This window comes from Lepidochelys kempii, chromosome 10 (assembly GCF_965140265.1).
Source record: "Lepidochelys kempii isolate rLepKem1 chromosome 10, rLepKem1.hap2, whole genome shotgun sequence".
Taxonomy (NCBI): domain Eukaryota; kingdom Metazoa; phylum Chordata; order Testudines; family Cheloniidae; genus Lepidochelys; species Lepidochelys kempii.
Genome location: NC_133265.1, coordinates 69,313,002 through 69,326,924, shown reverse-complemented (window position 1 = coordinate 69,326,924; position 13,923 = coordinate 69,313,002). Strand labels below are relative to the sequence as shown.

The 13,923-nt window shown below is 39.1% G+C and overlaps 1 protein-coding gene across 2 annotated transcripts in view; it reads right to left on the bottom strand.

The window, feature by feature from the left end:
- The window catches only part of CTXND1 (cortexin domain containing 1), a 42,310-nt gene extending 30,871 nt beyond the window's left edge, over nucleotides 1-11,439 (bottom strand). For both annotated transcript variants that reach the window (XR_012154039.1, XM_073304120.1), the window contains exon 1: nucleotides 11,386-11,439. The gene's annotated coding sequence lies outside the window, so the exon portion shown is untranslated. The remainder of the gene's footprint in view (nucleotides 1-11,385) is intronic.
- Nucleotides 11,440-13,923: the final 2,484 nt, after the last annotated feature.

Sequence of the window (13,923 nt, the reverse complement as noted above, 5' to 3'; positions counted from 1 at the left end):
ACCCAGAAGTCCTTGAGTAACCAACCGTACCAATTTAAAAGGCGGAAATTCAAAAAAGGGGGGTTTCAGGTTGTAGCCCAGTCCCTACAGGGTAAGATGTACAGTTTTGTGCATTTAAATCTGGAGGTCTTACATTTCCCTTTCCCTGCCCCCTTGTCATTGATAAAACTTCATAAACCCTTTCAAAAAATCTCTAAATTACACAATATAGTGCTGGGTCAAGCCCTAGCTTGATACCGTTTCTATGTCACTCTCACTCTATATTTCATGATTATCAGCTTTGGTCTTCCGTTGCATTATAACATTCTTTATGTGAATTTCTAAAATGTGGTGTCTTATTCAAAAAATAAGTACTAGGGTAATATTGAACATTAATTGATCAGATACGTGAATTACTAGGGTCTTCTCCCTATCCCCATCAATATAATTGTTTGATTATTAGTTGTAACTGTTTGAGGATGGAATACTTTCAAAGTATGTTTGGACACTATACATGGTAAAGAAACTCTGATCAGTTTCTTTCTGTAAATCCCTTCCCACACATTTTTTTTAAAAGATTAATTTTTTTAAAAAGAAAACAGATATGACAGGCTATAAGAAACCAGAAATAAAACTTGGTCATCTCTTACCTGAAACTTTCCAACTCCTCCTGAGTATTACATGCTTATATTTGCATTACATTTCCCACTGACATCCAATGAACCCCAATCCTATATTTTCCTACCAACAAATTGATCTTTAATAACACATTAAGTTAGCCTAGCTTGAATGAGAGCAGCCACTCTGAGGCATAACATTCCAGCTACACAGAGCAGTCTTAGCCGCTGATGAGTTGTGCTGACTTGAGCTGTAGCCTATATCAGTGGTTCTCAATCAGGGGTCTGGGTTTCAGGGGGTCCACCAAACATGGCTGGTGTTAGACTTGTAGGGCCCAGGGCAGAAAGCCAAAGCACTGCTGTGCAGAACTGCAGCCAGGGGCCCACCACCCAGGGCTGAAGCCAAAGCCTGAGCAACTTAGCTTGGTGGTCATCCCGTGATGTGGGGCCCTGGGCCATTGCCCTGCTTGCTACCCCTTTACGCTGGCCCTGGCTTTTATATGCAGAAAAACCCATGTCATAGCTTAGCCGTGGAGTGTTGATAGCATGTAGGGAAGGGCCTCAGAAAGAAAAAGTTTGGTAACCCCTGGCCTATATCACCTGAGGGACCAGCCAATTTGAATTAAAAACACCAATACACTTCAGTTAAAGGTTTTGGTATATGAATGAGATTTGAGGTAGAGCAATACTCACGTTAACTCTGCAGTACAGACAGGCCTTTAAAATATTCAAGCAAAATGAGGTGACTTACTCTTGTTCATGAATAGATAAGTCACTTTTAGGGTCATGTGGAAACAAATCAGGCACAGACATGGGTACAGAGTTTAAGCTCTTTTTAATAGCAGAGCCCGCGGGAGCTTGCCGCACACAGCATGTGAACCAGACTGACCTCCAGCAATGTTATCATATGGTGCCTTTTAGAGGATACATCATTACAGGTCAGATTTTCAGTTCTGGCCTTCATTTTTCTTCATACAACTCTTTGTACATGCAAAGTTCACTATGCAGATGTTCTACAGTTGCAAAACTCATTTATGTACCCAGATCAGGTCGTGGGGTAACCATCTGTCTGAACTGTGCATGCAAATGAGGGTTGTGCTTGCATAAAACAGGTGCATTTATAGGCTGAGTTACACATGCAGAAATGGGAGCACAAAAATGGAAGCCAGCTTGATATTGCCACAAAACTTAGCCATAAATATATACTTATACAAGTCTTTCTATAAATCGATGCTGTGACCATTGCTGAAGAAAACCCAAGTGCAGCTAGTCTGTCAAATTGCTCAGTAACATAAGTCAGTTTGTTGATACATACTAATTGCTATCTTGCCAGGGTTAATAATCCCTGTGGTGAGAATACAGAGTAGGTGGGTGATCGCTATAGCCATTAATGCATAAATGATAAGGTGCATAACTCATCTCAACAGTCATGAGTCTTTTTAATGGTAACTTCCTTAATGGGAAAGAGGGGAGTACTGAGAAGCTGGAAAAATAACTAAATGAGCTAGAAGGGCTGGCTTCAGAGGAAAGTAATGGGCTTGATTTGCAGCAAGGGAGATTCAGGTTAGATATTAACAATTTTTCTAACAATAAGGATAGTTAAGCCTTAGAATAGGCTTCCGGGAGAAGTTGTGAAATCACCATCACTGGAAGCTTTTAAGAACAAGTTTGTCAAACACCTGTCATGGATGGTCTAGGTTTATTACTTGGTCCTGCCTCGGCTCAGGGGGCTGGACTTGACTTCTTGAGGTCCCTTCCAGCCCTACATTTCTATGAAAGTTTCAAGGGTCATAGTCTCCTTTGTGACCATAGCAACTGCATGTCCAATTAGATGCGCAATAAAACTAATTTTCACTTTCAGCTTGGCTAGTTGGATGTCTGGTTTGAAACTTTCCTACCTGAGCATTGAATATTTCCATTTTGTTTTTATTGAACGTAAAGTAGACTTCTTTAACTAAAGAAACGTTAGTTATTTCAGGTGTGACAGTGTTGGGCAACAGCAGTTATACCAACAGTGTCACACCTGAAATAACTAACGTTATACCAGCATTCGGATGACTGGATCATCAAGTAATCTCCCCAGAATAAACCTGAGAAGAAAAGCTGTGCCCAGTTGATATATTGGGTTGAGGAGAGCCCAAAAGGCTAATTGGTCCAGAAAGTAGAAAAGGCACAGGAAGGAAGTGCTCAGGAGGCAAGGAGAGACTGGCAGGCTTTTGGAAGTCAAAGCCAGGAAAGACCTCCCAGGGAGAAAGATACCATCTGTCTCCCCTCTTCCTTGGCTGATTGAGCGAAGGAGTGTGAGCTAAGGAGTGTATGTATATACAGAGCTGTACAAGTTTGTAAGAACACTAAATAAATTGCATGGGAAGAACACTAAATAAATTGCATGTGATGTTTGACCAGAAGAAGGTTTTGGAGCAGTTTGTCCCGCTCCTGTCTCTTTCCTAGCCACAATGCCATCACAAGGTGACAATTGTGGCTTGGCTTTCAGGATTATTTTTGTATGTTTTTGTATGTTACAAAACAATAGCTAATTGTTGGAGATTTACATGATCTTAAAAATATATATATAAATGTATAAACTGGAATCTGAGACCTCAAGTTTCAGATGCAGCCAGTATGAGAACAAACTCTAGAAAATGATGTATGTAAATAGAACTGCTGACAAGTTTAACTAGAACGTCTGTCTCAAATGTTAATATGGGAACATACAAGCTGTGAGGTTTAAGCTTTGATTTATGGTCAGAGGTCAAACTTTTATTTTAACCAAACAAAGGTGAATGGACACACACACAGAGTCCTTTCAAATTAGGCTAATAAGCAGAGTGTGATTCATATATTGTACTTCTGTGTTCTGTACCAGTTTCAGGAAATCAGTACAGTTTAGGGGGAATGTCATATTGTTTAGTGTTTATGTTCAATTGTGAAAATTGAAGTTCAAGTTCATAATGAATAACAGCAGCTTTGTGAATGCTACTATATAAATGGTGTCCCTATTTCTGAGAAGCAGAATTTTCTGGAGTTTGTCTATTGTGTGATCGATCAGTTGCTCTTTTGTAACACTGATCAACCTTTAATGTCAGGAGACTTTTTTTCCAGCTGCTGCTAAACCATTTTGAGGAATCCTTGATCCCTAAAGCAAGGTCAGTTGCTCCATGGGAAATGTACATATAATCCTTGTTGTATTATTTCATTAATTGAGATCAGCACAGGCTTGGATATCCTCCAATTGTCATGTGGTTCCGTGGGCCATTATTGGAATGCCACAATAAAATAGAAAATGCCAACGGCCTCATTCAGAAATGATGTAAATGGTGGCCTAAATTACTGTAGACATTGATAAGTCAGTGTCAATATGTGTAACTTGTACATTGAGTGCAGGAAGCATTGTAGCAATAATAGGGAGAACGTAAGGTAATGTTAGGTAAGCTGAGGGGATCTACTAGTTTCTTGGTTTTTGCTCATCTTACTACACCTCCTTCTGCCCTTCTTACCAACATGCAGCTATGCTGTCAATTAAGTGACCTCTGAATTTGGCCCCAGGTGTCAAAACATGCATATGATAAATTACACCGCCAAAGAAGGAAAAAATGCCAGTCCCTATGCAAATAAGCAAACGTGACTTTAACTATACGGTTTCAATTTCCTTGAATATCCCATTGTTACCAACTTACAATCTTGCCTACAGTGCCAATGTAATTTGCTTCTCTGTAATTAATTGTGAGCAGCGTTGGGCATTCACGCTTTGCTGGTGCTTGTTTAAGCTACAAATAGATGTCCACTTATAAATAAGAGTATCTGTAAACTTGAGGCAATATTTCCTTGGTGCAAGCTGGAAATCTGCTGGGGAAAATTCGGCTGCAAATATCAAAAATATTAGCAAAGTAATAGTTCACTTCCCCATCCTGAGGCCATGTTCTGAGGTATGATGGCTAGCATTACTCGTTTTTATTTGCATAACCTAATAGCAGGCATAGTTGCTTCCTTTTCAACCCCTCCAAAGCTACCCACATTAATTTTCCGTACGCTATGTTGTTTGAAGTCTCATTAGCTTTGTTGGGCAGTAGTGGGGAATGCGGAAATCAGTCACAAAGCAGTGAAAAAAATCACGGTTCAATAAATTGTCTACAACTAGAGAGAGAGTATTGTGCAGTAACTTAGAGCAAAGGCAATGCTGTGAGTTACTCATCTACCCATGTGACTTCTGAGTATGGGGAACCTTTCAAAGAATTCTTTAAGCTAGGTTGGCTATGGGAAATAGGAGATTTAAGATTACTTCTTCATAAGCCTTGCCAGATCTCTTTCAATCTTCAATTTTAGCAAGATGTTGACACCACAAAAACCTCCCCTTTAGCTGCCAAATCTGCTTGTTTAAATTGCTTTGCTACTGCCAGAATATGAATGGATTCTGCAGCAGCTTCCTGGAGAGTGAGTTTCCGAATGGCCAAGGTTTCAAAGTGTACTAGGAGGCCCCAGCTTCATTGGAAGGTGTATTACAAAACTGGGCTTAGTATCTCATTCAGCACGCAAAGTGGACAATAGAGCCTTGTTAGAGTGATTTAGGGCAAAGGTAAGTATTTCCATCTATTGTACAGAGTAAATAAAGATTCACATAATGCATAACCACAAGAATACATGTGTGGATGTGAAGGAAAGCTTTTTACCAGAATAAGCTCTATAGTCAGACTCTCAGTGCAGGAAGATCTCATGCATAGATTTTTTGGGGTCGGGGGAGGAAAGGGGGAAGCTTTTCCTCTATTTGGCTGTTGATTTTTAACCTGTAACCAACATGCATTTGAAGTAAAATGCAGCCCAATACTGCCCTCTGATATAACCATGTGACCCTATTGACACCAATGGAGTATTGGGGATGTTATAAGGGAAGAATTTGGCCTATGTTTTTATATTATAAACCTTAATTCTGAGCCCAGAGCACTGGAGTGACATAACAATGTGTACCCATAGGTCAGGTAGCTCCTCTTTCTATCTACAGATAGATAAAGTTGTTAAAAGTGGTAAATAGAGCAACCAGACTTTGGCTCATACACCTGTGACAGATCCAGATATTTCAAACACAGAAATTCTGTAGTCTTGGAATCCACTCTTCCATTAAAGCCATGTTTTTTGTAAATCTGATAGGAAACTATTAACCTCAAAGAGGTATAAGGTACCTTATATCTTACAACTCAAAATTGTAAAAATTTTGAAAGTCACTTTGAATGACAAGTCAAAACAGGATGTTTCAACATTGTCTGAATTTTTTTTCCTTCCAAAACAAACTTTCAGTGACCAGTCCTGTCATTGCAAAGGCTGCATTTTTTTAATAGACAGCTGCTCACTTCATTCTAACCAGCTCTTCTGCTGTCTTCAGTTGAGCCAGATTTCACCCAGGAGCTTGGGGGGGGCGGGGTTTTGTTTTTGGTTGTTTTTTTTTTTCTTTTTCCCCCCTACAATGAATGTTCCCTTTGCACAGCTGAGAAGATATGTGAGAAAAAGTGGCTGGAACTTAGAACAGCTTGGGGGTTGCTGAAAGTCGCCCTAGCTGCAGGCAGGCAAGCCACCTGCCAAGGATTTAGAAGAGCTTTGTGTATCTTACTCTGTCGGCTTGCATGCCTGATAGCCCCCTGCTATTTTGTGGATGAGGGAATGGATGGTGTAGAGCCAGTAACACTAGCTTTGCATAACTTGACAGTTTCTTTGGATCAGGGGGAATCCTCAGCTGTCTCTGTAGCATAGCTTTTTCTCTGTACAGCCAAAGGAAATGCTGAGATTGAGCCTGTGTGTTACACACACACACACATTATTTTTATATATATCTATCTAACACGGACCCATGCAACCCAGGTGGTTTAATCCTGGCTCATTTCTAGTTGAAGGATTAACTGCAGGAAAGATTAGGATGAAAAAACTGCAAGATGTTATCATTCTAGCTCTTGTTTTTTGTGGATGGATTTTCATGGTGGTCATGTTCCCTGTAGACTTTATACAGAACACCACCTCACAGCCATTTTTCAACACACTCGGGGAGAATAGAGCAAGACTACCCTAGCCCCTGAAACATTGGAGGCCAGAAAGGTAACAAATGGTATTGAGGTATCAGCCTTTCCTCTGACTACTTTGTGGTCTGCCATGGAGACTTGGGATGAAGTGGTGCACAAATGTCACTCTTCTCCTGATCTGCCTGCTGTAATAGTCAGCTGCTTTCTTCATGAGAGACAAACACATCCAGCTGGAATCCATTAAGGTGACATGTAGCTTTTCCTTTTATAAAGTAGTAATTACCTTTTGGCAATTCCTGACTGAAAAACATTTTTGTTTATTTTAAACAGATGCAGCTTTATTTCCTTTCTGATTTAAAAATGCCTCTTTACTTTTAGGAGACACTATGTGCTTACCCCCTGAAACTTTAAACACTGAGATTTTGCTAATAAAAGAAAGATGCCCTTGCTGGCTGATTTCAGTGGCCTTCAATGTGAGAGAGCTAAGGCTGTCTAGAGGACAGTTCATTCGAAGTCCCTAACTGTGCAGCAATGGTACACGAAATGTCCACAGACAGGACATTTAAAGTCATATGTTGTTAGATCAATTTAAAAATTAAGAACTTTAACAGAATGTCCTGAGCTTGTACTGTGCCTTTTCTTTAGTAGGCTTAAACTGAATCATTGATAGTCCTAATAACACTGGAAATTTAGGATGCCACATAACATCTTAGCCCACTATGACCTGTATTCTGCAAATGTTACATTGCCTTGCAAATAGGGCCACTCTTGTCAACAGAGATACTTGTGAATAAGGACTACTTATGACTGTAAGGGTTTGCAAGATCAGATTCTATATCACGTCTGGCTTCCCAACCGGATCAAGCCACAATCAGCATAATTTCTGTAGATGAAAATGGCTCCTAGTTGCTTAAAAAAAAAAGTTCTCAATATACTTTTAATGGAACTCTAAGATCTGATCCAAAGTCAATGGGAATCTCTCCATTGCCATCAGTGGACTTTGGATCAAGCCCTATGGTCACACAGTGCTGAGAATAAACTCCTTTATAGCAGTAATTAGTAAGAAACTTCTTAACTGCAGGACTGTGCTTATTAATCTGTTGCTGTTCTCCAAACATTTTTTTCTTTAAAAAACTTGCTACACAAATTTCAGCATTGAGAACATGATTTGAAGGCAGGTGCTCTTTGCAAATGAGAATCTGCTTCTTCCCAAAATATATAGACACTGTCATACCCAGTGACAGTCATTAATCTAGTGTAGTTGTAGCTGTGTCAGTCCCAGGGTATTAGAGAGATGAACAGATGAGGTAATCTTCATTTTATTTAATATCACGAACAGAAGTTGGTCCAATAAAAGAATTACCTCGCCCTCCTTGTCTCTCTCATCGTTGATGCTGTAATATCTATGATATGATAGAGGGCAAGTGGCCTGAGTAGATCACATAATGCAGAGGTAAGCTGAACAGCTGGTGATAATGATGTCTGGTCAACACACTGAAGGAAAAAACTAAGTGGTTGGGGAAAGGAGAAGAGGAAAGAGATCTTTTAAAAAGTAGCAAAAGAATCCTGTAACAAAATAGATTTTAGATAAGGACCAAATACTACCACTATCTGTTCTTTGTTGAGCAGGTCATTACAACTTCTGATAAGGTGAACTCAATAGCCGACTTCAGTCCTGATCCTGAAATAGGATTAGCTGATGGCTCGAGAAGCAGAGAGGAAAATTCTATAGTTTCTTATCACAGGAGATTCTTGCATTGCTAAAAGACTTGAAGGCAAAGCTGCAAAAGGGAGACTCTTTAAACTTCTGTAAATGTGAATTGTTTAATACAGGGATCATCTCACTCTACATTTCCAGGTTTCATAATTTTATTATGAGTCTTGGGATAGATGGTGGCTTTTTTTAAAGCCCCAGCTTCTGGAGTCATGTTTTTGGGTGGTGATTTAAAAAAAAATTAAAGTAATTTTCTAGACTTCCGGCTTGTGGAGAAAAGCTTGAAAACAAATCCTATGGATTCAAAAACCAGAAGGCAAATAAAAAATGAAAATGTATTTTTTAAAATCATGTGATTAAGACTATCTGATTTGAGTTTGAATGCTAGGGGTTTGTAATTCTGTAACTTTTTCACTACATGAGATCAGCTCCCTTCCCAACCCACCAATTATTAACCTGTTTGATTCCACACTATCCTTGTGGCAATTGTCACTTGGCAAACGTGTACAAATTAGTTGAAAAGGACTGGAGTCAAACTGCTTTTCTTTTTCCACTATGCCTCTGATCTAGTGGTTTCGTTTCCTCTGCCCTGGTTGCCCCAGAGTATGTCATTGGGAAAGATCCTGACTCTGGTCCTGCTAGTATCATTTGGCTCACTTCCAGTTGCAGTGATGTATATACATTACATTATAGCTATGTTAATGCTTGCATTAGGAAGGAGGAGTAAATTTGTTTTTTAAAAAAAAAAACTGCACAAATCAGCTCAGTCAGAGCACTTCCTAAACGTTGCTATCTTACCCTTTTAACCTCCTCAGATATAGTGCACTGTTCTTCGTGCACTGTTCTTCCTGCACTGTAGGTCTGGGGACTCTTTGTGTGTGTGAAATCCAGTGTTTCAGCTATCTAAAAATATTGCCCATCAATGCAGGGGAGAGGAACGCATTTGTTGTGAACAGTAGCTAATATGGAGTATCAAACAATTACCTTTGATATTTAATTACATTTCTTCCTAAATGATGCTTGAAGCACTGGCTCCAGTATTTGAAAATGTTTTGCGAAATACACTGGAGGGGTCTGATTTGAAATCACCCCTGGATCACAGCAGGCTAGAATAATGAAAGTTCCAAGTCATTTTCTTTCATAAATGAGAATAATTTTACACATTTAAGAGTATCGAGACAGTTAAACTATCCAGAAGCTTTGAATAACAGAATGGGGCGGGGGAGGGGGAAGAAATCTGTTTGTCACCTTTTTTTATTTTGTTGGAAAATGTGTGCTATGTTTTAGGGCATATTACTGTCAAATATTCTTCATCCTTGCAGGAATGAAGAATGACAGCTCTACTAAAAATGCTATTAAAAACTGTTAGAATATAGTCAAGTATGTCCCTTGACAATATGCTGACTATTATATATTTTTATTGCATTTTCTGTGCCATTGGCTTCAGGTGCAAATGGGACATGTCTCCTTTAAATTGCACTTTGAAATTATTGAGCATATAGATCCAACTGCTGTATGCTCTTTGGTGTGTTCTTTTTGTAGCAGAGGTTTTGGTTCAGATATTTGGTTCACCAACCACAGGATGGTGCTGTCACATTTCATGTTGTATGTGAGCATCTATTTCAGTGTATCTGCAAATGAAACAAGTGGTAAAGGGATATAGCTACAGGAAAATATCCTTCAAAAAGTTACTGTGACTTGATTACCTTAAATGATGTTGATTAGTGATTTAAATGATGCTGATCAATTACTACAACTAACTATTATGAAAGTTAAACCTGGGAAACATTCCTTTGTATCTTTCTCCAATGTAAAAGTTGTAAATGGGATAAAGTTAATTCAGCCTATGAGTCAGGGCTTTTGCTAAGTTTGCCCTTAAAGTTGTGCTTAAAGGATGCAAAGCAGAAATTAAAGCACTTACACTCAATATTCTTATTCTACACGGCAGATTAATTGGATTTCACATTTAACATGTCAATTAATTTATTTCCACTTTGAACAATCACCACTGAAAAACTCTTCTAAATTCACAGTTCACGACACTTAAAGACCCTCAGCAGTTTTCACGCTTCCATGTAATTGTTACTTGAATCCAATGTCCTCCCGTGACTGTCACTACAAATATAGTATCTTCCCAATATCAGCTCTTATTTGCATTTTCTCGTCTTCCCACTCCCAAATTTTGTTTCTAGGGAAAACATTTGGAAAACTGTCTCACTTTCAGCAAAGTTCACCACAAAATGAGTCTGGTGATAGTGTCAAGGCTGGGTGTGCTTAAATGCATTCTCACTATAGATGAAATAACTACTGTTCATACAGGATAGTTAACCGATACTAAGATTTTATAAGGCACATTCAAGGCCTTTAGCTATTTAACCCTCTAATGTTCCAGGTTCATTGCTGGGCAACTATGCAGAGATTATGGACTCATTTTCTATAACAGGATCTCAAAGTAACAAAGGCCCTGATCCAAAACACATTAGTTGAAAGACTCTGGTGGGCTTTGACTCAGGGCCTTAGACAAGAGGGGCTGGAAGCACTATCAAGTTCTGTAAACAGAAGGGGGCAGGGAAGTGGAGAAGTAGCTTTAGATGCAGTCCCTTCTAATTGCAGATTTGTCCCTCTTGACAGTTCTTGTACTATTACTGAGGAATAACTTTAACTTATTAATTAGTCATCTTAATGACTTTAGCCTGACTGTACCATATGTCACAGGCCACCTAGACTGGAAGGAGAAAATTCTCTAGATTGCTTTCTCAGAGGGAGCAGATCTAAAAACCAGCTGTACGCCTACTTAAGTGTGTGTGGGGGGGGAGAGAACAGTAAGATTTATGTACATTACATCTGAGAAGAAAAGCCTGATACCCCTCAATTGTAATTTCAATGTATTTCTTAATTTCTTCATTTTTGCTTAAGGCTAAAACATCTATGCTTAAAACAATATCCATGCACAAAATATTTCAACAAAAATTTTACTTCAGTCACGTCATTGGAACACTATAATTCCCAGTAAACAGTGGTTTACACTGAAATTTTTACAGAACTAACATGATGAAGTAAATGAACCAGATACCTTTCTCTTTTACATTCTGAGGAACTTCATTTTCCAGTAGTTCAGACAATAACTCTTAGACCAAAGTTAAGTGTTTAAATTTAGTGGCTTTTTTAACAAGACCTCACAGCTGCTTAACGTTAACGTTTGACTCAATGGTTTGGAGAATCCCTAACTAGAATTAATTGATAACACTTTAACTCTTTAAAATGATGCCTTTTATATTTGTTAAACTTTTTTTCACAACCCAAAATGGCAGTGGTGACCGCAATAGCCAGATTCGAATATATCTACAGCCAGAACCCCACAAAATACAGAATAAATGCAACTCAGAATTAGCCCTAAATTAACAAATTTTAAGATGTGCAGTTGAATCTGCCTCTAAAGATTAACTGAGTTTCTAGTGAAGGCCTATGATTATAACCCAAACTCCTCCTCTTCTAATACTTGCAAAATGAGAAACAAATTCTGTCTCATTATAAACTAAACTTCAAATCATGTTATCACTCAGCTACATGTTATAAATTACACAGTCTCTTACTGCAGAATGTGGGATCAGAAGAACATCTGAATTTATAAAAACAAAGATACAGTATGACTCAGTACTGCTTGCAAGTATTTACCAACAAATATCAGCTGCTACTTAGACCAATTATCTTAAGTATTTTATCACAAACTAGACCTCTCCACTCAAATCAAAATTATTGTGTCCATTCACATTGATAGTTGCAACAAACAACTTAACACTTGCCAGTCAAAGTCCCTCTAAATCTAAACATTAAAGTGAGAGCATGGAAAATAACCTGCATCCCAGCATATAAATTACAATGTATAATGTAATATAGAGGTGTGCACTATCATGTTAAGTGACATCCCTCCATTAATCACTGTCAAAATGACTATAGAAAAGCATGACAAAGCTAACAGTACTAGTTCAGCCCAGAACCATACAGCAAACGCTCCTCCTCTGCAATATACACACACACACCATGTAAGATGTATGCATATCAGTTAAATTTGGTCGTCTCGGTTTGTGAATTAAGAGAACTATGAGACATTCACAGAACTCTGACGCTGCTCCTGGACTGTAGACTCTCTCTCTCTCGCTCTCTCTCAAAAAAAAAAAAGCTGCGGATCTTCAATTCCTAACTAATCGGAGGAAACCGGCCGTGCCTGCTGCAATATCAGAGTCACTTACTGCATTGCTTTTTCAGCTGAGTGGCAGTGGCTGTTCTTCTCAGCCACTCATGGTTTTGTCACCTGGACGGTTTCTCTCTTCTGCACAATTCAGCTCCAAAGTATCTGCATGTTGAGGGTAATGGCATTTGTTCTGTACTGGGGCTTTCTGGCTGCAGTGGCTGCTTGCCCTATCTATAGCCTCTGGTGTGTGCTAAGTAAGCAATCCACTGGGTCTTCGTAACGAAAGAATGAAGAGGCGCAGCTTTCTAGACCAGCTAAGAGGGTTTTGTAGCAATACCCACTGCATCCATACAATTTTAAAGGCAAAAGGGGCTGTGGCAGCCTTCATGCTGTCTTGTTGTCTGTTACAGAGCAATTTGGATGCATCCTGTGTCACAATAGAAGGCATAAAGGAACATAACACAATGTTTCAGAGAGATTTGGGGTTTACATTTAAAATGCATTAGCCCAGATTTGTAGGATTTTGAGTGAGCATTAAGTTATTTCATTCCAACCTTTTTAATACTGGGAAGTACAAGCCCAGGGGGTTCCTAGATTTGACACTTTATAATATCTACATGGGAATGGTATATTTGAGGGGGAGGGGGGAAGCGAGAATTTAAAACTTCTGGGATTAACATTGCAAATTAAACTTTCAGACACCATTTTACTTGCTTGTACAGTGCCTAGAGCAGTTGGATCTGATCTTTCAGTGGGGTTGGGATGTTCTACAATAATAGAAATAATGAACAACAATAATAAGCTGGAGAAGAGAACAGGTACTAGCATCAAAAAACTTGTCCTTAAGGCAGTCTTGACTTCCTTCCAGTGAGACACATGTGGCTATGAAATGTTTGGGGCGCATCATGAGGGCAGTGCAACTGTTCATCTCCCTAGCTAACTTCAGCAAAAATTGTGGACTCTGTAGCGTTTTTCCTTGCATTGTTCTGCCAGTAACTTCAACTCCGGCCTTCGAGGGAACCTCTTAGGGATAAAGAACCCATTTCATCTCTGCTCTGCTCATTAGCAGGGCCTCTTGTGACCTGCTAGAGCTAATTGTCCGTAACTGCTTGTGGTAAATTTGTGTCGTCAAATAAATTGTAGCCCTTGTGGTGAAAGTGGGATGCTTTGCCCACGTAGCTGTCCCAATATTTAATAGCAGTGATAGTTTTTAAGAATAAACCTGTTAAAAGGAATCCCTTATTTCCAATCATTATTCAGAGTTCTGTGGATGTTGGAGAGTTGATCAAGAAGTGACTGTGGCATGAAGACCCCTTCAAAAACAGGAATGACTTTAAATTGTCAAGTGTATAGGTTTTAACAGTCTCATTGCTGTCAGAGAATTCCCGGAGGTGAGTATCCATTCAGGTAGCACCAGAA